A 26128-nucleotide genomic window follows, 5' to 3' on the forward strand; every position below is an offset into this window, starting at 1 on the left:
GGCTTTAAATTAGAGGGAGGCTTCCTCCCTCAGCCCCCAGAATGGTGATTCTTTGGTTGTATCAGAGGATTTATAAAGATAAAAGGGAAGGGAACATTTGGGGTACCAGTTTACTTTGTTTTCCAAGTTCTGAGAAAGACTATTTGGAGTGAAATATGAAGTGACTCAAAGACTATTTTGACTGAATCAAGAATATAGACTCTCTGAACTACAAATCATCATCATCACCACCACCACCACCACCACCACAAAACAAACAGAAAATACATTACTTTTCCTCCAAAACTATTTAAAGAGAAAAGCAAGCCATAGCAGAAAAATGGCCTTAGAAGAACATGGCAATTTACATCTGCTACCAAGACAAACACACATGAGATTATGTCCAATAAGTGCTTTCAGAGATCCCAAAAGCTGGCAGCCTTTCCTGGAAGGTTTTCACTTGCACTGATATTTTGCCCCTTTCTAAATATGGCACAGCCCTGAAGCAATAAACGTACTCTTAACCCAACAGCAGCAGTAACAACAAAGACAACTGCATAAAAGATCTTTAAATTTTTACTTGTTTTGTTTGTTTTATTAACAACTTCAAGAAGGCACATGTCCCCCAGAGAAGCTGACCAAAGACTTGGTCCTCTAGCTATGAGGTATTACTTGGAGTTGCTTCTCAGGGCAACACAGACAACAGATATGTATACTTAGGGATGAAAGACACTCCTTTCCGACTTTAAAGAAAATATGCAGGGATTTGGGAGAAGGCACATGATGTTTTTCAAGGTGCCACCAGCCTTTCTCAGTCAAACATCCTAAATGAGAAAACACGGAGGCCAGCAAGGGCAGGTGCAGGAAAGGCAAGGAAAAGGAGGGCTGGCAAAAGTAAACCCTCAGGGAATTCAGCCCCAAGAAAGTGGATTTCCTACGGTGTGTAAGACTTGTTTAGGCTTCGTTTTAATAAATGATAAAGAGACACAAATTAAACTAATGGCCATCTTACCACTGATGATTCCTTAAAGTCTTTAGAGTATGTAATTCTATTTAAACTTGGAGCCCCTGTGCTGTAGGGTGGACAGGAAATCCACCTCGGTAAGTGTGAAGTATCTGTTACACACTTGCTGAGGGCTCTGGCAGAGACCAAGCATCTCAAGAGGCACCAGGACCTCTGGAGGCCCTTGCCGTCATTACTCCACATGAGTAAGTCCCAAAGTGCATTTCTAGAAATGCTCTCAGCAAAGATGCACCTTCCCAAGTCAAACATAGCAAGGGTGCTGCCAAGAAGCAGAATGACATCCTTACTGCTTCTGGGAGAACAGATCTCTTTAGTCTGGAAAATACAAGTTACCTCAAACTCTCCTCTCCTCGTGGGTTTATCTGGAACGAAAGCTTGGAAGTCCAACCCCCAAGTCTCTCCTCAAGTAAAGACACGTAAGCCAGACATAATGGGAGAGGGAAAGGGAAAAATACAGAGAGAGAACATAAATCGACGTTTCTCAAAAGTTTCTCTCACCAAATTCCTTTCATCTTAGTGTCTATTTTGGAGTTGAGGAAACTGACACATGGGCATAATGACTGAGGGCGTAGGACCAGTTACCGCCAGAGCTGGCTTCTTCTGCTATATCCCGTGCCTCTTTATTTTTCTAATTTCCAACCTCTCTTCTATTCGAAATTGCCCTTGTTAATTGGCACTTGTGTTTCTGCACCTAGAGTTTTAGACATATTTGGAAACTTCTTTTAAACATGTTGATCCACTCAGGGCTGAATTATTTGTGACAGTAAGAATAACTCCACCCTGGGGCACATCCAGCAGGATGAGGGATTCGGGGATAAATCATGTAGTGTTCCATTTTTCCTGGCTCTTGATATTTTCACACAGGAGAAATCAGCTTCCCGGGAGCACAAAGGCCTCAAAAGGCCATTCTAAGGGTGTCTGTGGAGGGAGGAAGTCAAAGTCCACAGACACTCTTAGGGTGACCTTGGGGAACCCGATTTCTCCTGTGGAGATGATTTACGTGCAGTGGGTGATTTGGGAGGGGCTGGTTAACGAGTTATTTTTATGTAATTAAGTCTTGGGTCCTCAGCATCAGCTGGCAAGGCCATGTCCTCCCACCTCCTCTGAGAGTCACTGTTCAGCTGCATCTAGGCAAGGAGGGGACGAGACAGTGGTATTGCATCTAATTTTGAGAGTAATCATGACTGTATCAGTGTGCAAAGGACATGTTTCAATGGGCAGTGCAGGAGTGTTCAGGACTGTCCAACTATCTTGGATGATACAAGCATGGTCTAATACTTTCTCATATTCTTTCTTCTAAGAATTAGCTGCAGAGAACGAGATGTACTGTTGTGCTTTATAATTCAGACAGACAATACAGGTATTGGCTAACGTGGTTTGACATGAACGGCTGCCTTTTTTTTTTTTAAAGCCAATCTGGCAGAAAAGCACTAGACTATTGTGGGAGTTGTACTGACCCTTCCAACAGTCCATTAATCAGCAGCAAGATAGCCAAGGGACCATGTTACTTCGATGTAGCACAAAAAGGTTGTGGTTGTGAGTGGGCTTGAGTGGGAACAAAGTTAGATCATTCCAGTTCTGATTGATTCATGCTGAAGTCACTGCTAAGTAATGATTACCAGCCCCAGGCTCCACAAATCATTCACTGGGTGAAGGAGGACTCAGTGAAACAAACTTGGGCCAGTCAACACAGACTTTTCCTGCAGCAGGGATGGGGTGACCAGGGGTGGGCAGAGGTGTGGAGATGGGAAGGGGGAAGAAAACTGGATCTGATTGAACAAGCAAAAAGAACTGCAGCTGGGGTTCTCATGGTCCCTTGGGCACCTCCCTTCCTCACACTGTGGCCTTCTCCAAGCCTCTGCACTGCTGTCTCTCCATTGTCAGATTAACTCTGAATGCCACCATCATGAGTACAGTCTTCTAGCACCCTTGGGCCCCTCCCTCCAGATTCCCACAGCTAGCCAGATGGAGTTATTACCAACTCCAATGACTTAACCCTCCCTTCTCTAAGGCTTTCCTACCCAAATTCCCCAACTCCCCCTAATTCCTCCCCATTACTTGTTTCCAGCAAAGTACATTCCATAGTGTTCCTCTTGTCCTTTTCTCCCTGTATCTCTTTGTCATGGCTCGCATGTCCAAGTATGCTCATGCATGGAAAGATAACATTCTTCTACTTAGGTTAGATGACCTTTTCAAGAATGTTTGGTGTATTTCCACTAATCCTGGACATCGAGTTGGTAGGAGATTAGAGTCACAAGAATGTTTTGACTAATATCAAGTTTAAATCTTGCTTTTCTGTGTGTAGTTCTTTGAGACATATCCAAGCAACTAATGGGGAAACAACATTTTAAGTTTTAAGCGAGCTCTGGTTGCTTTGGTGTCAGCAACCTCTAATGCTGCATCTTGCCAGCTTTCCACTTGGTAGAAGGTGCTTCCTGAAGATGCACTTTCGTGAAGTCAGAAGTAGCATAGACTGAGCCAAATCCTGATTAAAATTCTTGCTGGCTGCTCCTTATGCCAGTAGAATCCTGTGTCTCCACTTGTTGGAAATATATCTGCCTGTCAATGTAAGAGAACGCCAGTACCTTTTCAATATTACAAACTCACAGTGTTCCTCTTCAAGAATGCCAGCATTCATAATTTTTAAGCCTCAAACTTTCAAGAAATGGAAGCAATTGAATTTCTCTGCATTTTAAAGTAGAAATGGTAATATTACATAGCTAGAAATTTCTATAAAGTATAGATTGGTAATAACATTATTTATGCTTTCAAAAATGGGTTCCTTCTAAATTTATGCCTGTATCTCAGTCACAAGCTGTGTTTCTAATACATTCTTTAACGTCAACCTACTTTTTTTCTTGTCCCAGAAATCCTAAATGATTGCTGTGCTGCAGAAATTCACAGAAGTTGGAATTGAAAAGAAATGCTTCAAAACTCAGGTAGACTTAAATGATAATGTATCACTGTGAAGAAAACACTCTCAGTTGTAACATCTCTTATAGGAACAGTTTTTAGATTTTCTAGATATGACAAATAAAGATTTATGAGGTATGATTTCACAAGGAGAAAAAGCATTTTAGTGGGAATTCTTTTTTTTTTTTGTACGTAAAATAGGAAATCACAAGAGTTAAACAGAGAAACTTCTGTGGAAATCATCTGTTGACTTAACTGAACAAATGAAATCCATTAAACTCTAGAAAACCAAATGCACGTTTGTTAGTTTCTAGTAATTTTTTAAATTTTTTCCTACAGAGTTGTTGTGGGATCTATTATTTTGAAAACATGCTGTTTTAACAATGGGTTGTCAACAACTTGATCCTAGTAATATGGTAGAAAGGGCAATTAGATACCAGATGGCTTGGGTTTCCTTCTCATGCTGCTACTCACCAGGTTTGTGACAATGGCCATTTCTCTTCAATACTTTAGGCCTCCATCTTCTCATCTGTTCAACAAGAATAAGAAATACCTGAACCTCTTACCTCTTAACACTGTAGTGAGGATCAAACAAGGTCCTAGTTGTTAAATCATTTTGCAACTATGAAGTGCTATACAATATGAGGCATTCTACTCATTATCACCTCAGAACTCCTCTCAGATTATATTGCCTCAAATGCATTATTTAGGAAAAGTACAAACTTGAATGCCATATGGAGTCCTTGTTGACACTGCAGATGTTGGTTAATTTTAGATTCTAAAAGAACAAAAGAACAGAAGCACTACCAAGCAAATTAGCCTCTCTTTAGCTTTTTCTTCGAAATCTCCTATTATACAAACACCAAACTAAAAATGGCAGGCTAAATATTATAGAAAATTACATCATTTGAGGCATTGAAATTCTGTATATCCAAGCCCTTTTGCAGAACACAAATTTATTCCCTCCAAAGCACATTGCCAATGAATTTAATGTTATAAGATAAATTATGGTTATTTCTTCAAGGACCAAGTAGGAGAATGTTAATCTTTAACTTTAAATAACACAATGCCAGGGAAAATGTAAAAGTCTTAGAAGAGTCATAAAAAGGTATGAAATCCATTTTGGTGGTCATAGTCTCTGTCAAACTAATGGAAAACTAAGCTAAGCTCAGCCAGCCTTGGGCTCTGATTTTGAAGACCATATTTACAAGTGGGAATTTCTCTGTAGAACGGGTGTGACAGACATGCACATGACAACTGCTTTTACAGCTCCATTAGTTTGGGAAGACCTATCCTGATGGGCCTCATGTATACCATCTGTAAGACATCTCTTTGCACCTTGTCAAATCCAACGTCCTCCTTAAACATGCATAAGCAAGCGGTGTTTTCGTAAAGTATATGGATGGCATCTGTCATTCTTTTTGTTTGCATACAACCCACTAACAAAAAATAGTTTGGAACAAGCTGAGCATTTTGTGTCTTGAAATTTTACTTATTAATTTATATTTATTACCTATAAATATATATGTATTTATAATGGAAGCAATGAAACAAAAAATGCTTCCTATCAGAATATATGCATTAGATGACCTGAAGCAATGTAAAAATGGTCCTGTGAATATTCTGAGCCTAGATTTTTTTAAATTGAAGTATAGTTGACACACAATGTTACATTAGCTTCAGGGGTGCAACACAGTGATTTAACAAGTCTATACATTATGCTATGCTCCCCACAAGTGTAGCTATCACCTGTCACCATACAATGCTATTACAGTACCACTGACAACATTCCCTATGCTGAGCCTAGATCCTCAATACATTTTTCCAGGAAACTGCTAAGTTTTAGCACCTTAATATACTGACATAATGTCACACTAATTAGAAATAATTTTCAAACAGAGACCATAAATGTTTCACCTATAAAATATGTGTTCCTCTAAAGGAGGCAAAGTTTTCAAAAAATGTTTCAACCTATATTTTAATAATTTGGTCAATACTATGTGATATGATATTTCAAAGTGTGCTCTGATGTGGGCTGGAAATATTAAAAGCAAATCCAAGGAGTAGATTTTATAACACTGCTTATTATGGAGGCCATCTAGGCGGATTATTTTAGTATTAAGTATACTATTAATCGCCTCCCTGTCCTGCCCATATGCTACTTCTTTTAGCACAGAAGGCCTAATAAGACAGGTGCAACTTGATTCCATGTTACATAGTTTTCTCAAACTGGAACAAACATTAAACCCCCCACCAAATATTTTTCCCTTGTGAAGAACTTTGGATTACTGCAGATGATTACAGACCTGAACCAGAAATGGATTCAAACAACTTTCATTCACGCTGAAACTGAACAGGAACTGACCCCCAAAATAAATTAGCTTAATTCCCTGAAAGAGCAACATGAATCAGGTTGCCATCTGTTCCCTTCCTTCTTTAACTTCACCAGTGGGCTGGGTTTAAGCACAGAACTGGAGGAGTCCTTGGGGGAAGGGGAGGAGGACTCTGGCTTGGTATTTAGATGGGTGTGCTGCAATGGTAGAGTCACTCCAAGTGCAAGAAGAGAGGAGTCTGGGAATTAGCTGGGGAAATCATGTAATTTGTCAAACCATGGGAACAACATGAGTTTAATTTGCCTAATTTTGTTAGAGGATATTGCATCAACTAAAAGTCCTTTGCATGCCAAAGATGAAAAATGTAATCCAAACTAACTTAATTAAAAAGGTAAATTTATTGGTTCATGTAACTGAATTATTTAGACGATCTGGTTCAGGTGAAGTTTGATCTAGGGCTTAAACAGGGTGACCTAGGACTTGATCTCTGTCTCTTCATTTCTAAATTCAGCATCTTCAATATTGGCTCCATTCTTAGGCAACGTCTGTCTTCATGTACCCAATATGGATGCAAGACACTCCATTGAGTGCTTGCCTCTAGGTTCAAATTCAGAACCAACTTTCTAGCAGGTCTAGAATGGATTAATGTGGCCAGAGGAATAGGATATATTAGATGGCCTAGACTAAGGTCATACATTTCACCCCTGAAGCAGGGGGGTGTAGACATCAGTCTTTTCCCCAAGTCCAGGGACTGACAGTAAGGGAAGACCATAGTTCCCAGAACGAAATGAGAGTGTGGTCAGCAAAATGGATGTTCTCCACAGATACTCAGGGATTGGATGAACAAATAATTTCAGCAAGTATTATTTTTCACTTAAAAAGGAATTCTGCTGATACAAAAAGAACAAAAATATGAATAAGATTTACAATTACTTACAGATGATACAATTGTCTACCTAGAAAGCCCAGTGCCAACCAAAATCCAAAGAGAAGTTTTTAAAAATTGACAATTGTTCTAACTCTCTTATGGAAGAATAAATGTGTGAAGAAGGAGGAGGGGAAGGGAGAAAGGGAAGAGAGGGAGGAGAGGGAGGGGAAGGAGGGGAAGGTGGGGAAGGAAGGGGAGGGAGGAATAATTCTGGCTATATCCTAAAGAGAGAATCCAAGTCTTACCAGCTTAGGGGGAAAAAAAAAAAGTAATGGCCAAAGAAAGACTATAGAATCTTTATGTGAGACAATTAAAAAAATGTAGGCTAGGGGTGCCTGGGTGGCTCAATCGGTTAAGCGTCTGCCTTTGGCTCTGGTCATGATCTTGGGGTCCTGGGATTGAGCCCTGCATTGGGCTCCTTCTCCCTCTCACTCTACCTGCTGCCCCCTCTGCTTGTGTTCTCCCTCTTTCTGTCAAATAAATAAATAATTTTTTTAATTTTAAAAAATTAATAAAAAAATGTAAGATAATTTCAACTAGAGCTGGGACTAGACACTCTTTACAGAGATTAGACAGTTCTACAATTTGCAGTTTTTGTCGTTCCCGAGGAAGAGAGCTTTAGAGCTAAGAAAAGCTTTCTGAATGGCTATTTGTTGTACCTTGTCAACTTCATGGTTTATTTTTAACACTTTCTCTCATGCTATGATTATAAAAAACCAAAATAAAACAAAACAAAACACCTCTCCTACATGGAGCCAAACTAAAGAGAAGTACTATGTGGAAAGATAATTTTATTTTCTGATAATGATAGTAACATGGCTGGGCTAGCTCCTTCAGATATAGATAGATATAAATATAGATATAGATACAGATGTGTGTTTTTTAAATGGCAGCTCTCACTGCCGCATCACTTGTGCATATTTCTGCATCTGTAAATGTTCTCCCAACAATCTCATGTAAATTAAATACCCTAGAATTTTTCCATCCTGGTCTCATATACCTGGAATCTAATAAAAAAGAAAAGGTCTTTGGAGGGGGGTAGTATAAAAATAGCATACTTACTTTACATGGCCGAGTTATAAAGCACATTTACCAAAGCCTACCTGTTTCACCAAAACTATAAACCTGCTTTCCAGAAACAACTATGGGAAAATGAAGAATTACTGAGAGAAATGAAAAGAGATGCTAATGAAAATGGCCAAGGAGTATTTGGCCCTGAGGCTGGGGTAGTACTAAGAGCTGGCTGGGTCAGGGTACACCCTACAGTCCTCACCTTCTAACCCATCATCCCTATCTGAGACTTCACTCTAGAGATGCTTGTATATGTTGAGTGAAGAAAAACCGAGTATTTTCTAGAGTTTGCAATTCACTAACTGGAACATGCTTCCACTGCATTTTAGTCTATTTTTTCTTCTTTTTTAAAACAGCATGCCAACTATGGTTGGTTGCAGGAGAGGCAGATTAAATATTTTTTAAATTCCTTATTGGAAAAAATATAAAGGCATAATTGACAGGCTGAAAAATGAAGAACTACTCTTGATGCAATGTGAAAGTTAATGCCTGGAAAGCCGAGGTTCTAATTTGGAAACCTAGTCACACTATCTCAGAACATTCTTTTAGAAGATTTTATTAAAGTATTTGTAAGACTCCCGAGGATTTATCCTAAGGCTATACCTGCAGACATATGTGTTGGGTTATACACTATAGGATTGTTTGTAATAAGTAGCAAAGACTGGACACAGCCCAAGGATTCATCAATAGAGGAATAGTTAAATGAACTATGGCAGATCCTGCAGTGTAATGCTATGCACTTGTTTAAAACAATAAGGAGGCTCTCCTAGTACTGATAGGAAAGATCTCCAAGATACATTGTTAGAGGGAAAAACAAGATCCAGATCAGGGGATAAAGTAGGCCACCTCTTGTGTAAGAACCGGGAAGAGAAGAAATATAAGAACTGCTCGTATCTGTGTGAAGAAACACTAGAAGGATACATAGAAAAAATCAGTATAATTATCTCTACCTATCCGGGTGGGTGGGTTAGAGAACTGGGTGAAGGAGCAGGAAAAGATAAGACTTTTTATTATATTCTTTCTTATTTGGATTTTTGAAATGTGAATATATCAGCTGATCAAACAGAAGTTATTAAATAAATATCAAAAAGAAAAAAAGCTTGAAAGAAGGAGGAGTCATATGGCAATTTCATAAAAGTTGCAGCTGCAATTAAAGTGAATCAAAACAAAACACCCTGAATCCATCCTCAACCAAGGGCATACTGTTGGTAGGTTTTGAGCAGAGGGCTGCAGCAGAAGCCCAGACCTTACTGACTTCCATTTGTATTAGCTGAGCACCTTGCCTCTGTGTCCATCCTGACTCTTTCTCCATAGCTTTCTTTCCTCTTCTCTTATTTTTTTGAAAGATTTTATTTATTTGACAGAGAAAGAGCACACAAGCAAGGGGAGTGGTGGCAGAGAGAAAGGGATGTGGGAATCGATCCCAGGACCCTGGGATAATGACCTGAGCCGAAGGCAGACACTTATCCGACTGAGCTACCCAGGTGCCCCTTTCCTCTCCTCTCAAAAGAAGTAACAAATCAGAGACCCTGGAAGATACTGCTGGCAGCTATTATACTTTATTTATAAAGAGTTAAGTTAAACTAGAGTGTGGATTACTGCACCCATTTCACAGGTGTTGAGAAAGTCTCCTAGTTATCTTCCTAAGAAGGCAGGACTCCTGGTTTGTTTGGCTAGACTGGGCTAGGGAATCCTTCTTGATGCTCTCATAACCTATACGTAGCTCTGTAATTGTGCTTAAAACCTCCTACAGCAGGGGCGCCTGGCTGGCTCAGTTGGTTAAGTGTCCAACTCTTGATTTCTGCTCAGGTCATGATCTCAGGGTCCTGAGATGGAACCCCACATTGGACTGTGTGCTCAGCGTGGGGTCTGCTTGAGATTTTCCCTCTCCCTCTCCCTTCCCACCATCCCCCCTCACTCTCTAAATTAATTAATTAATTAATTTTAAAACACCCAAAAAACAAAAACCTCCTACAGAAGTCACCAGGGTAGGAGGCAGTCCTGCCCACTTGACAGTGAGCTTTTGAGGCCAAGGACTCAAAGACTCAGTCTTATTCAATGACCTTTGTATTCTCAGAGCCTAGCACAAAGCCTTCACAGGTACCGTGTGAACTCAGTAAACTGAACTTTTATCCACCTAATGGCTTAGACCATAATCCTGAGCCCTCTTTAATGTCTTTCCCTCACTGTCATTAAATCTATCAGTCAGTCCCTGTTAGTCCTACTGCCAAACATATTCCAAACCTACTACTCTTTACCATCCTTGGCACCACCCTAATTCAGACCACCAACATCTCTGGTCTTGCCCAAAACAACCAGTCTTACCTTCTAATCCGCTCTCCTACTGCCCCCAGAATATATTCTCCATATGCAGTTAGAATGATCTTTTAAAAACCAAATCGGGGACACCTGGGTGGCTCAGTCAAGTGTCTGCTTTCAGCTCAGGTCATGATCCCAGGGTCCTGAGACTGAGTCCCACATGGGGCTCCTTGCTAGGCAGGGTACCTGCTTCTCCCTCTGCCCGCTACTCCCTCTGCTTGGGTGCTTTCTCCCTCTCTCTCTCTCTCTTTCACAAATAAAATCTTAAAAAAAAAAAAAAAAAAGAACCCAAAACAAATTATATCACACTCCTGCTTAAAACCCTTCAGTGGTTTCCTATTACAATTAGAATAAACATTATGGGGCGCCTGGGTGGCACAGCGGTTGGGCGTCTGCCTTCGGCTCAGGGCGTGATCCCGGCGTTGTGGGTTCGAGCCCCACATCAGACTCCTCTGCTATGAGCCTGCTTCTTCCTCTCCCACTCCCCCTGCTTGTGTTCCCTCTCTCGCTGGCTGTTTCTATCTCTGTCAAATGAATAAATAAAATCTTTAAAAAAAAAAAACAATTAGAATAAACATTGAACTTTTTACCTGACCTTCCAAGCCCTACGAGATCTGCCCCTGTCTGCTTCTTTGACTTAGCCTAATACCACTGCCCTTCACTTCCTCCACTACACACAGACCACCTTTCAGTTCTTTGTAGCCACTCGGTCTGCTCCTGTCTTGGGGTCTCTGTCTGTGATCTTCCTTCCGCCTACAAGGCTACCCTGCCTTCTTGTGTGCTTGCCTCCTTGTGTCATCACTGATGCTCTACAGCGCTAAGAGGCTTTCCCTGACCACTCCAGTTACATCCGCCCCGCCCTCCATGTTGCTCTATTTGTAGCACCTTTAACTGTATAGATGAACATTTTTACTTGCTGCTTTGTGCTTACTGTCCCCACAATAACGTAAGTTCTGTGAAGTTTCTTGTTTGCCACTGTATGGCCAGGGCTTAGAACAGGGCTGGGCACATAATGGCTCTAAAAGGTTTTGTCAAATAAATGAAGGTGCTTAAAATTAATCATGGATAGAGTATTTATTTCCTTATATATAGTATTTCCTTAGAGACATTTTAATGTAACTATTTAATTGAAAAGGCAATAAGCAATTATAAAAAGAAGTGAGGATGTCATGATTGGCTTTTGAAGAAACATAATAGAAAATAGTATTAAGAGAGTTAATTGAGAGAAGATGATCCTATCAAAAATGATAACTTCTGTCATAAACCAATCTAGGCAAGGAGTAGGCCCAGGCACTGTGTCCGGTGGATGGCCAGATGTTGGTTTTGCACTCGATAAGCTCAAAATCTATCAGAAGATACAGCTTTGTAATTATAACATCTAATATCCGTATACTGCGAACTGTGTTCACATTTATAATTACTTGTTTGATCACCACAAGAGTCCTATGAGGTAGGGTATTATTATAGCTATTGTTAGTACCATCTCATAGATTAAATAACTGAGGCTCAGAGAAGTTATGTCATTTGCTTTGGCTAACACAGCAAGCGATGAATGAGATTTTTAAGTTAGATCTTCTGACTCAGCTCTCCTGTTCCATTTCACCACTATGTCTATTCAGCGTGATAAATGTATGGCAACATGGTATGGGCAGAGAGAGCAGAGCATAGCAGAGAGAGACTGTGTATCTGGAGAGGGCTGGGAAGGCTTCATGAAGAAAAGTCTTACAAGTGGGGCTGTGAAAGGGCAGGAAGAGTTTTCAGGTGGAGTAGGAGGCACATTTCAGATCGATACCCGATGAAAAGCACAGAGGGATGAAAATGGATAGCCTGCTCTCCATGGCAGGGAGCAGAGGAGTCCAGATGGGGAGGTTGGGCCATACCATGAAAGATTTTCAGTGCCATTTTTAAGCAGTCTTAAAAGCAAAGGATTGAAAGAGTCAGATCTGGGTTTTCAAAAGAAAATTAAAGTGGCAGATTGGTGGATGAATTGGAGCATGAAGAAACAGGAGATTTTTTTTGGCTTTGTTTTGCTTTTTTTTTTTTGTGATCGTGCAAGCAAGGTAAGTGTCTGAATGAGGATACTGGAAATGCAAAGGGCTGATTTAAAAATGTTTGTGTGAGTAAGACTCACTTCTGGGGAGGTGTAAGAGAGGGAGAAGTAAAGATTATTTTAAAAAATTTCTAGCTTATATGACTTGGTAGATGATGATTATCCCAACCAAACTGAAGAATACAGAAACATGATTTCAGAAGGGAATTGGAGGCAGGGGTTTTCTTGTAGCAAAGATAAAGCACCGTCTGCTTCACCTTTCAGTCATGCTTGGTTTGAGGTGCCTGTTTGCAGCACCCAGGTGGGTATGTCAAGCAGGTAGCTGAAAATATGGGCCCAGACTCTGAAAGCAAGGTTGACTGGAGATAAATTTTGGAGTCATTAAGTAAAAATTGTATTAAAATTCCTATGCAAAAGGGCACAAAGGAACTTTTTCGGGGTGATGGAAATTTCTATTTCACAATTATGTTAGTGGTTACAAGGGCATACATGTCTCAAAACAGATCAGACTGTACACTTAAAATGACTGCATTTTGTTCAATCTTAAATCCCTTAAAAAAACACTAAAAATAAAAGTGAACTGCCTTGTACAACGTAGTAAGTTCTAAACAAATTGTCTTTAAAATTGTTCATCAGAGGCGCCTGGGTGGCTCAGTCAGTTAAGCATCTGCCTTCGGCTCAGGTCATGATCTTAGGGTCCTGTGACTGAACCCAGCATCGGGCTCCCTACGAAGTGGGGAGTCTGCTTTGTCTGCTTCTCCCTCTCCTTCTTGCCTCTGTCCCCACCTCGTGCTCTCTCTCTCTCAAATAAATAAATAAAATATTTTTAAAAAATTGTTAATCAATTGTTTTAGAAAAATAGAAGAGAATGTAAAATTGTTCTACACATATCAGTTAAAAACAAGTGACTGGCAGCAGGGAAAGCTGCCATGATTTTGGCTGTTCCAGAAACCAGTGCTAGATGTGCCAGTTTACGGGCCATTTGGGAGTTCTCCATTCAAAACCATATTCCCTCCCTAAATCACCCTCCTCCATCATCAGCCCACCCTGTACCACCTGGGGTGACTTCCGCATTGGAGTAGCTGAGACAATAAAGATACTTGAAGAATATAATATGACATTGCTGAACAAGAAATCTGTCCTTATTGATTGATTTTAGGCTTATAGCCAATTTGGCTTCCTCATTTGGCACCATTCTCTCAGCATCACTTCTGAATTGTCCTTTCAGTGCTCAGCTTAAAATCTACTTTGTACAAAATACCCATTTTTAATTCAGTAGAAAGAGGTGAAGTCTGACACCTACATTCATCTGCCAGTGTGGACACATCCACCATGAGCATACAACCACCAAATCTGTATGTTTTTGTTGGAATCTCAGTTCTGTTATCTACCAAGTCTTGAGACCTTGAAGAAAATGAGGATAATAAAATCCACTTTGTGAGGTGGTAGGAATTAAGTCAGATAGCATATGTGAAAGTGCTGAGTATGGTGTTGAGTAGGTGCTCAATAAAAGGCAGATGTCTTGTCAAGTCTGACTATACTTTCTGAATTAGTTAGTCCATATCATAAATTTCTTGACAGTAAAAGTTTTCTGCTCTCTATATCCCACCCTAATACATCCTCAGTAGACCTTGGGGAATGATGTTTAGGAAGCTGGCAGGTCAAAGATAAAGTTGAAAAAGATTTACACAATAAATCATAGATGAGACCATTCTGGTGAGATGGGAAGAAAGGAATTTGATTCAGAGGTGGTGGCAAAGGTCCTTCTTCACATTTCCTCTTTCCATTCATTTAAATTTTTATCTTGCCAAAAAGAGGGAACAGAAGGTCTCATCTTGATGAGTGGAGCTGCAAGACTATGTGCCAATACACCTGGTCTTGATTCTTGCCAGCTGGGAGAGGAGCTTGGCTTCTCAGTGTTTTACTACTGTGGTTTCCTGGGCTGGGCAGCTGGGTGCCTAATAATGATAAAAACCATAATAATACTTCATAATTACGCACTGCCCTTTGCCAGAACTTGGATTTAATTACAATGTCTATGACAGAACTGGTAATATCTCACTCCCTGTTGGGGTGCAATACCCAAGGGCCTGGAAATACAAAGTGAAGTGGCAACTGCAACCTTCTCCTGCAGGGCCTATCCTGGCAATTTACCCAAAATGCTCTGGGTTTAAAGCTCATCATCAGAAACAAAGAGTACTTTTAAACTGCCCACATGCAGTTGGCACTGTCAAATAAAATAGTGTTTATGAAGCAAATACTGCCACTCACCGGGCACAGCATCGTGGAAGCCCAGGCCTGAAAGGGACCTAAGGGAGTGACCTCGTTCATAACCCCACCCCTGCCGTGAGGTACCACTGTCACTACACTCTAGTTGCTAAGTTCACTGACCTTCCCATTCTGATTGGGCTGGAGATGCTTTTGTGGCAGCCTGATTCAGGTGTCAGGGAATTCACCATTTAACACTCATTTTGTGAGTACCTATTCTGAGCCAAGGCACTGTGGAGGCACAAAGATGTGTAAGGCACGATCCCTGCCCTCAAAGTAGCTTATCTTCTAGTTGAGGGATGCATACTCAGGCAGCTGTAATATAGAAGGAAGTCATGGCAGATGAAAGGGAATGAAATTAAGAGTCCAGGTGAAAGGCTCAGGGCATTCCCTCTTCGAGAATAAAAAGAAGAATGAGAAGATATTGGGTGAGAGTGGGGAGGACTTGAGGTGAAGAGATAGGCAACAATTTAGGAGGTTTTTACAGGTTTCCCTGTTTTGTTTTTGTTTTTTGTTTTGCTTCAGAGCACTTATTACCTCCTAAATTATCTTGTTTATTTATTAGTTTGCTCACACACTGTTTATCTCACTGCATTCAGGAACCTTGTCACTCTGGTTCACCAGTATATTCTGAGCTCTCAAACAATGCCTGGAACATAATATAGTGTTCAATGACTTAATGAATAAGTGACCCAGGTGAGGCAATGGATGTAGAAATGGAGAGGAAAGGGCACCTAGTAAATATAACCAACATGACAAAGTTAGAAAGGATAAGGGTGGTATTTACAGCAGTGAAGGAGAAGCATGGAGGATTAGATCCAGGTTCCTGGTTCTGGATTTGGGTGAGTGGTTGGTGATATTATCAAAGAAGATAAGGAGCAGAGGAGAAAGAGCAAGTTTTGTGGCCTTTTGAGCTACTTGAGTTCTGATTTGGATAGGTTATCATGAGGTTCAAATGGAGATGTCCAAAAACACTTACACATGCAGATCTGGACCCCATTAAAGGTACACTCAGCCACCAAAGTGGTTAGATCACCTAGTGTGCAGAATGACTATGTACCTACTGAGGAGAAGACTGGGTATCAGTCCTTGGGACTCTCTTTATGAGCCAATAGATAACAGATTTATTAAGATTAACAATCCGAGCATTTCTAGTCTCAGGGAAACGGGGGAGGAGTGCCCTGGGGAGGAGAAAAAGCTTAAAGAGGGATGTAGTCCATCGAGTTTACTGCACTAGAGACCAAATAAGAACTAAAAAGTGACCCTTGAACTTGGTCACATGGATGTCACCGGTAGCCTTAAGAGGAGCACTTTCAGTTAAAAGGGAATATAATTTAGCCTGAATTTAAATAAAGATGAGCACTAGGCAGGGGCTTACGGGCAAGTTGTTTTTGCTTTGTTTTGTTTTTGTTTAGTTTGGAGGCGTTGGAACACGATAATGGTATGTCCAACACAGAAGTGGCCAGGAAATTTGCGAATGACGACACAGTTTCTAAAACGCCAGATGTAAAGAGTCCTGCTGGCGTCACAATGCCTCAACTATGCTTCTACCCTTTCAGCCATTTCTAGGGCGGGGGCCCTTCCACATAAAGTGCAGGCAGAAAGAGGAGGACAATCACCCCTCCAACAGATCTGTGAGTCATGTTTGTGACAGCAGAGAGTAGGAATGGGACTACTTGAATTAAATGAAGTGCCCAGTTTCCCGTGCATCTTGGAATTTAGTGGCTGGGTGGCTCCATGCTGGAGGGAGCTAGGGAGACTCATTCACATTTTCCGACCCGGCACCCACACCCTCCATTCATCATTTTTCCTTTCCTTTTCCCTGGAAGAGTTGAAACCAGGGACAAAGCTATCTTCCTTCTCCCACCTCAAGTTGACCTTCCGCCCCCAAGCCCACTGCTGGCCCTTCTCCCACCACGTGACCCCCCCTCAGCCCCCGTGACTCGCCGCCTCCGACCCCTCCCCTCCGGCTACAGCCCGTTTTACCCCGCCCCTCCATCCCACGTGACAGCCTCTTTCCTACCTGACTGGCTCCTCCCTTTCCCCCGGGTCGGACCCGGCCGCCGTCTCAGCTGCCCGACTCCAAAATGGCAGCCGCGCACAGCGCGCACCCGAGCGGCCGGACCTCCCTGACTCCCCGGCCGCCCCCCTCTCGCTCCCTGCCTCCCTTCTTCGGCCTTCACCTACACGCCTCCGGATTGGCCGCTAAGAATCCCGCCCCTCCAGAGCCCCGCCTGCTATTGGTCACGGTAGGCTGCCCTTCAGAGAGGCGTGCCCCCGCCGCCCCCCGCCCCGGGAGGTATTTTCCATTCCGGTGGGGGTTGGGGGGNCCGTTCCCGGGCCCCCGCGCAGCCGTTAGCGGCCGCCTGCCGTTCCTCCGGTGCCCGCGCCCGGCGCACTCCGCCTCCGGCCGGCGCCTCCACACCCCGGGCAGAGGCAGCGCCGGCCCTCCGGCCGGGAGGAGACGGCAGGCGGGGGACGGCGACTCCGGGCAGCGAGCCCTGTGCAGACCGCTCTGCGCGTAGTGGGGGCTTGCGCTTAGTAGGCTGTCAATGCATTTCTGAGGAATTATTTTTCTGGTTGGAGGGACGTGGGGCGCCTAAAGGGAAGGGGGTCGTTCAGAGCCAGTAGGAGGGCGTTCGTGATAGGTGTCGGAGGGAGGCCACCGGAGACTGTGGGGGCAGTTAACGCGCGCTGCGGGGAAGGGGCCAACCGGCCAAGTCACTTGGGCTCTAAAGCTCCGATCCGGGGGTCTTCAAGGTCGACAAGATGCGGTCCACAGGGAGATGTGAGAACCGGGGAGCTTGGATGGGGAAGTGACCGGGGCATCTCCGGAGGTTTAACCCAAGGTGGAAAGGGATGCGCAGGCGTCCTCTGGAAGACCCTTCTGCAACTACTTGGACTCCTAGAATTCTTTGGTGCTGGGATTTGGGCATTCAAGTAGCCAAACGAACTGACTTTCTGGAGAGGGAGTTGCATTCAAAGAAGGATGCTAAGAAGCAGTTTAAGTACTCATGTCGGTTTGGTTCCGAACTTTGAAAGGCTGGGGGATTGGATTCTCGATGTGATTTTTGACATTTTATTTTGGCATTCCAACCAAGACGAGGCTTGCTGCTGGAACTTGTCAGTTATCCTGTATTTTAAAATGTATGTACATGTTTGATGGTGTTTTACCAGTTACTAGTTTTGCTGGAAATGCTCCTAACTGTACCTTGAAATTCTTGTAGCCGCCTCTACATCTGAATAGCCAGCCTTTCTTCAGTTCTCTCAATCTATAGCTGTGGCTGTCTTACTTCTTCCTGATATAACATTTAGAGTGGACTGACTGCTATTAGAATTTGCTACTTACTTTTGTTCTACAAGATTAAGTAATTCGCATGCTTTCTTTCCCTTGCTTTTAATTGTTTCTTTACAAGATCAACTTTAAGTCTTGTATTGGGAAGATGCTGGTAAGGTAGCAGCTCTAGAAAGCAGTTGAGCTTTCTAACAGTTGAATATTAATGTCAAATGCTTAGTTTAATTTTAATAATCTTGTATTTGCATAACTTTTGAGAATGGGTTAGGAACTCAGAAATGCATACCGGGGTCAGGCCGTTGCAGTCCACAAATTCTACCTCTGGCACCCCTTTAAGGTTCTTCATGACACTGAGAAGAGGAAGCTAAGAATTGCACAGCAAGATCTTTTCATCTTTTAAGTATTTTCATAATCATATATATGTTACCTTACTAATTCCTCACAATTTAAAAAAGGAAAGCCTTTTTTTTTTTTTAAGGGAGTACTTAACCATATTTGAGAAAATTTGTAGAGGATATGTTGCCCTGTAATGTAATTCATCAGAGAAAAATGTTCTGCAAAAAAGTACTAATATTTTCATTTGGCACCTTTCTAGTTTTTCAATAACTGATGGATAATTACATTTTTTTCCTTCCTATTGTCCTTGAATTTTACTATTTGTCCTTAGGGAGAATGTACTGGCACACAAAACAGTAGCCTAAAATATTGAAACCTAAGACCTTTTAGCATTATAATAGCATCTATTCACCTTGAGACTCATCTGTGGTAAACTAGTGGTGCTGACGGCTTTCCCTTATCACCTGAGTTAAGAATGGGCTGTTTTCTCCTTTTGTAGAACTGAGGAAAAATAATGTTTAATGCCTGCAAAGTAATGATAATAACTAAATAGAATGAGAATGGAAAGCTTGGAAAAAAGATGTATGTCCAAGAGTCACATTTGTGTTAGAGCTGGGAGAGTAGGCCATGGAGATGATTATTTTGCATCAGGAAACCAAGCGCCAGAGCAGTGGAAGGAACTAAATTGCTAGTTAGTGACAGAGCCAGAATCGGTGGACAGGTCTCTGGACTCTAGTCCAGGGTTTTTCTACATTATCACATTCACATTGTTTATTTCTAAAGAGTTGCAGTGCCAACTATAAATGGTTTTTGGAGTATTTGTGGTGATGTTCTCTCCTAAGGATTGGGAAGTTTGAGTTGACTACATTTATACATGAAATGATGCAAAACTGGATGAGCTTTTATTGAAAAGTTTTAAACAATATACTTCATTGTTAGTGGAAGTGCTGATATTTCTCTCTCATTGGAAAGAGACAAACTGTCATGCCATCTAGATTAAAATATTAGATGAGCTTAAAGCAGGCTAGTGTTCTGTCATTTTTATGCTAAAAATTAATTGCTTACAAGACCTTCAGAATCCAAAAGGCTTCTGTATTTTCAAAGTAAATTATATGAAAATTATTATTCTCAGTGTGTGAGTTTTGTTATGTTAAAATGGGTTTTAGTACCTTTAAAAATAAGCAGTAGTAGAATTACATGATAATTATGAAAACATAATTTCTATCATAGTTGTAACAGAGAACGACTGACTTCATATCTCAGCCACTTAATAACATTATGATGTCTGGCAAGTGATTTAACTACCGTGTACTTAGGTTTCCTCATCTGTAGAATGAGGGTGATAAAAGTACCTATCTCATAGGAGAGTGGTGAGGATTCAAAGTGTTTCTTTCCTTAGCACACAGTAAGTGTGCAGCAGATATTGGACCCTATTCTCCATGGCTCATTAGTTGTGTACAGACACTTGTGTGCCCATTTGTTTCTTTGCTATTAGTGAAGTCACTTTGAGGCTACAAAAAATTCCTACATAAATACATGATCACATAATAGCCTGTCTTATTACAAGGCTCTTAGTGCAGATGATGCCCTCATGTTTGTTTGTTTTCTGCTTCCTCTGTTCATCTTGGGCCTTCAATTAGGTGTGCATATCAAGTTAGAGTGAGTGCATCTGTTTTTCTGAATGTCATCTGGAGACCCTTGTTGCAATGACATTATTCTAGAATCAAAATGTCAGTAATTGATTTACAGGTATTCCAGTGAAAATGCAGTGAGTTCCAAAGGCTTACTGGGTAAGCTTAGGTGAGGAAATCAGGAATTTGTAAGATGTTATTCATTACATTCCCTTTCTGTCGGTGAAGCCATGAGAAAATCCTTGAACCTTGTTTTTTATTAAGTGATTGTTTTGATGACTTCATTCATTATACTGTTAGGGTGTATTGATAACATTTGTGTAATTCCAATTTTGTAACATTTTGTTCTTTTTACTTTGCTGTAACCCAGGTCTAATTAGTGTTATGAACATGTGGTTTAGCAGATGTTTTTTAAATGACAGTGGTGGACTTTTCCTACATGTTCTTTGGTTCTGCCTTATCAGTTTCTTCTGTTGCTTTTATAACAGCTCTTCTGCCTTAACTTTGGTTCTCATGCACCTTTACCTACTGTCTGTCATACAAGTGTAATTTTTTATGCTCTTTTTAAACATTAATTTCAATGATTTAAAAAATGTGTATCACATATTTTTAATTACCCTTATTTTTAGTTTCATTGAATTGAGTCTGTTTTACAGGTTAGAAATTAAAATCAGAAACAAGTGTAGCTCAAAAGCATTTTTATTATGTTGTAGATTCGTGCTATTTTGTTTTAGATCTCAGGCAGGCATTCTCTTTGTAGGTACTTCAGGTGATAAATACATGGATCATCCCTTTAATCTGAAGTAAGCATTACACGGAGATAGCTATCAGAAGCCTTCAGGATCATATTTTTCTTTCACTGGTACAGAATTTTAATGTTTGAGAGTGACCAACTCTTATTCTTCTTTTGATTAACTATTATAACAAAGATTATGAAATTATTACAATTTTAAATTGGTCATTTTTGGAATCATGAAATGCTTATAAGAATTTTGTAGAACTTAGACATGCAGATCTTTTCTTTCAATCAATTACATAATCTAATTATGCGAATAAAATATTTAAGTATGGTTTCAAGAGTCTTTAGAAATACCATGTTATAATAAAATATAACCAATTATTGCTCAATTTTTCATTAAGTTGCAGTTTTTAAAATAGGTTTAAAAATAATTATGGCATTGTGAATTGCCAGTTATTCATATTTAAAATTAATGGCTACAAGGACTGAGTAGGTATGGACCATGAAAACTACTTTCTTAGCTTCAGTGTAGATGTTAGAGAATGCCCAAAGGAAAATACGAATCATTTTCCTTACTCAATAAATTCTTTTTCTGAGTTAGCCAACTGTCTTACTTTTTAGGGGGTAATAGAGAGAGGGCTTTTGAATCTGGTTAGAGCAGAAGTAATCTTGAAGGGTAACCAATTGGACTGTTGATTCATGTTAATGTTGGGTAAATTTACATTTGAGTAGTTTAATTGAGAATTAGTTACCTGCCTTTAGGGGAAAAATCCTAAGGAATAACTTGAGAGAGACCATAATCATAATGACACTTATTGCCAAGTACAGTAGAGTAAGAATATATTTCCACAGTTTCTCTAAGCCTTTTGCTCATGTGATGTTTAACACCAAAATTAGATTTACCTTTGCTTTGATGAGATGTCATACAATAATCTATGGAAGCTAATAATAAACAGTGAGGGAGATAATTTTGAAAAAAAAATATTTTTGAAATAGGCTTATTGTTCTGGGATTGTCTGCAAATATGACTTCTTTATTTTATTTGACGACTCCTATACCAGGAATAATGTCCGGTCTTTCTCTTCTGGGCAAGATTCTACAGTTAGAGGTGGTAATCAAGTATTGATATACTGTATTTCAAGCAATTAAAAAGGATAGAAGCTTACTTAAATAATGTATATGTACTTAAAATGGAACATGAAAGGTAGAATGATGGAACAGGAATGATTTGGGAACTGAACTTCAAGCCTTCATATATAGTGGGTAGTCAGAGGAAGGGGAGTTAAGAATTTGAGGCCGGAAAGAGAGAAATGAGGAGGAAAACCAGGATTTTGTAGGCGTTTAGCCCTAATGTAGACCCTGGGTTCTGCAGATTAGTGTGTCTTTGTATAAGGGAAACAGGTGAAATATTCCAAAGCTGAAGAATAAACTTACTAAAACATTAAATAAAATCTATTGGGAGAAGGGGTTAAAATATTCAGATAGCCAAAGGGGAGCTTATTTATCTAATTACTTAGTCTTTGACTTTGGTTATTAACATGAGAAAATAGTCCAGCCTCATTACCCTTCAGGTGATCAGTGCTGGGACCAATTTTATTTAACCTTTTTTTTCTTTTTTTAATAAATGATTTAAAAGACAGACTGGCAGTGAAAGTTGCCAGATTTGCAGCTGACTCTGTGTGCTGTTCCAGGTAGTTGACAGCCAAGCCAACAAGGAGAAGCTACAGGAGCATCCTTTGATGAGTTTCCGTGTGGCAGAGAACAAGATAATGCATTTAGGAGAAGATACTCCAAATTATATTTACAGGACCTGAGTTGTGACCCAGGAAGGGGATCCAGAAGTCATGGAGATAGCTTCTTCGAGGGCATTTATTGCAGTCGTTGCTGGGCCACAGAGTCCTGGAATGTGTTGAGGGTTCTTGGGCATAGTTCTGAAGACAAAAATGATGTACATGGAAATAATTATAAAAGAGATTACCTTTTTCTTTTCTTTTTTTTTTTTTTTTTACTTTATTGTGTTCTAGGCTATGTGTTTTGCAGTCATTTTTTTTTTCATTGAATTCTCTGAACAATTCTGAAAGGTAAGTGGCATTGTCCAACTTTCTCAAAAACGGAAATTTGACTCAGGGTGGTTAAGCGACTTTCCCAAGTCACCCAATATGTGATGGAGTAGGGACTAAGGCCCCCATCTTTTGATTGTTAATCCTAAATGTTTCCCAAGACATTAACAGGCATCTTTTAAAACTTATTTAATTTAGGGTTTATGAAGTGCTATTTTTCTTCTTTGTTGTGGCAGCTTTGGATGCCATTACCAGGAGAGATCATATCTATATATTTTGAGAGGATTTGGAGCTATTCCTTAAATTCCTGATTTTTAAGGAAAGGTAAGGGATCTTTTGGTGTACAGTTTTACCCTAGAGATTGGAAAATAGCACAGGCCATCCATATAATGTTTCTCCTCTTCACTATAAAATGTTGGATCATTAATGGGCATTAATAAGGTAACATTAGTCAATAAGGAAAATCTTGCTTGGTAAAAACAACACCAGAGTTAAGAGTCCAGATACTGGATTCTTCCAGTGGTATGAAATAAGTGGTGTGAAAAACATTAGGATAGCATTGAAATAGGTGTAATACACTTGCTCTGGGAGTAGGGGAAGGCTTGAGATGTGTCTTGAGAGATGAGCAGGTGAAGAGGGATTGTGGAGTTCTAGGCAGAGGTAATAGCAGTATGTTAGATGAATAATAACTTTTTTGAACTGCAGTTTCCTCAAACAAGTTGAAATATAAGAAAGTATCTTAAATTTTACTTAGATGAGCAGCATCTGCTGTATATTTGTTAACCTTAGAAATGAAACTGCTAGCTATTTTACCAGCAAAAAAAATGGGTTTACCTGGAAATAGAGAATTGCAATTCCAAACAAGCAAGCTGTGGCAAAACCACAAGCAAGTCTAGAGAACAAAGGAGAGGACCTCTCTTTCACAGAGGAAAGGGGGAAAGTGGGAGGGCTGTTATAAACAAAAAGTTCATTGGATTAAACTAGCAGTTGGAAGTATAGTGGCTTTCATTGGCTGAGTTGTGACAGTCGCGTTGGCTGCGCCTGTTGCCCTTCCTGCTGGGATAGTAAAGTAGTAGCTAAAGGAGTACTGACTTGCAAGGTACCTTTCTTCCTGTTGGGTCTGCAATTGACAAAAGTGATAGAGTGTGAGAGCTCCCCCTGCTGGCCTCCTGGCTCCATTCTAAATGAGATTTCTTTGTTTCCTTCTAATTTTCACAGTATAAACTGACACCACACACGCGCACACACACACACACCCTTGATATTTGTTGATGAGGTTGCAAGAATCAAGTGAGTAAGTATATGTGAAAGTACTTCATAAGATTTTAGGTGCTCTCCCAAGAATTATAGAGGAATACTGATGTTCTTGTAAAGGATGGACAAAGAGGGTGCTAGGAAGACTTAAGTAGCGGGGGGGGGGAGAAGTACAAGAGGAGAAACAACAGAAATGGGAAAGGGAGGTGTTAAAGATGAAGGAAAAGGGTAGATGTGAAGAAATTTGAATTATAGTTCTCTTTGTGCCTGTCAATCAAAAGGAGGGTAATAAATCTGCAACTGAAGACTTTTAACATTAATTTACGGTAAGGAAGAAGCTCAGCAAGCAGTTGAAATATTTTACTCACTTTTCCATTTAGTGTGCGCTGACCATGTTAATAAGAATATGACAATAAGCTAATTGAGAGCTGGCTGTATCTTCTGATGGTTCGTTTGCTCATTACTTCTGTACAGGTTTAGCTAATGGCTTTAAATAGTATAAGGGTGATCATAAAAATAAAGCAGGCTGGACTGAGTTTCTATTTATTCTAGATTATTAAAAATGAAAGGGTATAGTGTGTTTAAGAAGAAGGATGAAATTTGATCTGTCAAAACAGTACAAAAGAAAATTAGGAAATCGGACTAGAATCAAGGTAGAATGGGAACAAGTTGTTAATGGTCTCATATGCCATACAAGGAGTTTGGGTTTTTATTTTGTTTTGTAGATGCGGAAGTGACACAGTTTGCTGTTGTAGAAAGCTGGTTATAGCAGTAATAAAGAGAATAGTCTGGAGGAATAGAGTTTGGAGATATTTATCCACCAAGTAATACATATAGCAGGGTAAGTGAATGAGGCATTTTTTCTGGCCTCCAATATATTGGTAGATCACAGGCAGGGATGCATTTAAGGCTCTGTGTGGTTAGTGTTTGGAGGTGATAGAAGCTGAGGATGAGTCTAAGGTTCCTGACTTGGCAGTTGAATAATATGTGCAAGCTTGAGAGAGGGGGAATAATGGGTTTTCAGGTAAGTAGTATGTTTTTTAGATAAATAATAACGTGACCAAAACATCAGCTGGAAATATGGGTCTAGCTCAGAAGTGTGGCCAGGTTTATGGATAGGATTTGGAAGGCAAAAGGTTTAGAGTTGAAACTTGTGAAATTAAGTGAGTAATGACCATAATTTCTAAATAATAATGTATGCAGAACAAAACGTAACTGCCAGTACTGGCACTTAGTCCAAGAGCGTAGACATTTTTTTTAATATTTACCTTTTGCCCCCCTCAACTCAACGTCCACCCCCCAATCTAACCCTACAAAGCATATGTAGAAACATTTACTGCCAGAAATATTTGAGAGTCCTTGGAACAGTGTACCACGGTACACTGGTCTTCCAGTACAACAGTGGGAATTCGTAACAAATGCACTTTCTTATTCCTCACTGAAACTCTCTTTGGAATCCTGTTTGCTTCCTTGGGCTGGTGAGGTAGTCTGAACAGGTAATGAAGCCTGAAGGCTTTTTTCACCTTCTTTAAAACCTGGTCCAGAGCGGTCCTAATCAACCATCTCTTTGCCTCTCTTTCTCTCCTACCCTTTAGCATTATAGAGCTTAAGGCTCCGGCAAATAGAATGCATTCCAAGAGGAAAAAATAAAAACATCACAAGAGAAAGAACCTTGAAGAGAACTGTAATCTTTTCAGTTCTCTTCCAAAGATTCTACTCTCTAAACCAGGGGATGGAGTTGGTGAGTCATTAAGAGGAGGTGTCCAAACTTAGTAAAAATAAATAGTTCATCTATTAGGTGCAAGATCTTCAAGTGCTGAAGGAATTTGGAAAAAATATGAGGTGGTTTAGCACTTAGTGGAAAAGATGAGTTTTTGGTTCAGTTTTAAAGGAGGTAGAATGTCAAGGCTGTGCAGGAAACAGTAAGA

The 26128-nt window shown here is 40.4% G+C and overlaps 1 protein-coding gene and 1 long non-coding RNA gene across 8 annotated transcripts in view; one reads left to right on the forward strand and one right to left on the reverse strand.

Annotated features, from left to right (window-relative positions):
• The window catches only part of LOC109488575, a 63300-nt gene extending 46255 nt beyond the window's left edge, over positions 1-17045 (reverse strand). For all 6 annotated transcript variants that reach the window (XR_004624877.1, XR_004624874.1, XR_004624872.1 and 3 more), the window contains exons 1-2: positions 16909-17045; positions 4391-4445 (exon numbers count right to left, since the gene is read on the reverse strand). This is a non-coding gene — a long non-coding RNA (uncharacterized LOC109488575). The remainder of the gene's footprint in view (positions 1-4390; positions 4446-16908) is intronic.
• The window catches only part of SOCS5 (suppressor of cytokine signaling 5), a 57147-nt gene continuing 48014 nt past the window's right edge, over positions 16996-26128 (forward strand). The window contains exon 1 of one of the 2 annotated variants that reach the window (XM_034659084.1): positions 16996-17134. The gene's annotated coding sequence lies outside the window, so the exon portion shown is untranslated. Of the gene's footprint in view, positions 17135-17165; positions 17185-26128 lie in introns of those variants that run through there. The other variant, XM_034659085.1, reaches the window with a different exon arrangement.

The sequence above is a fragment of the Ailuropoda melanoleuca genome, chromosome 4 (genome assembly GCF_002007445.2).
Source record: "Ailuropoda melanoleuca isolate Jingjing chromosome 4, ASM200744v2, whole genome shotgun sequence".
Lineage (NCBI taxonomy): Eukaryota > Metazoa > Chordata > Mammalia > Carnivora > Ursidae > Ailuropoda > Ailuropoda melanoleuca.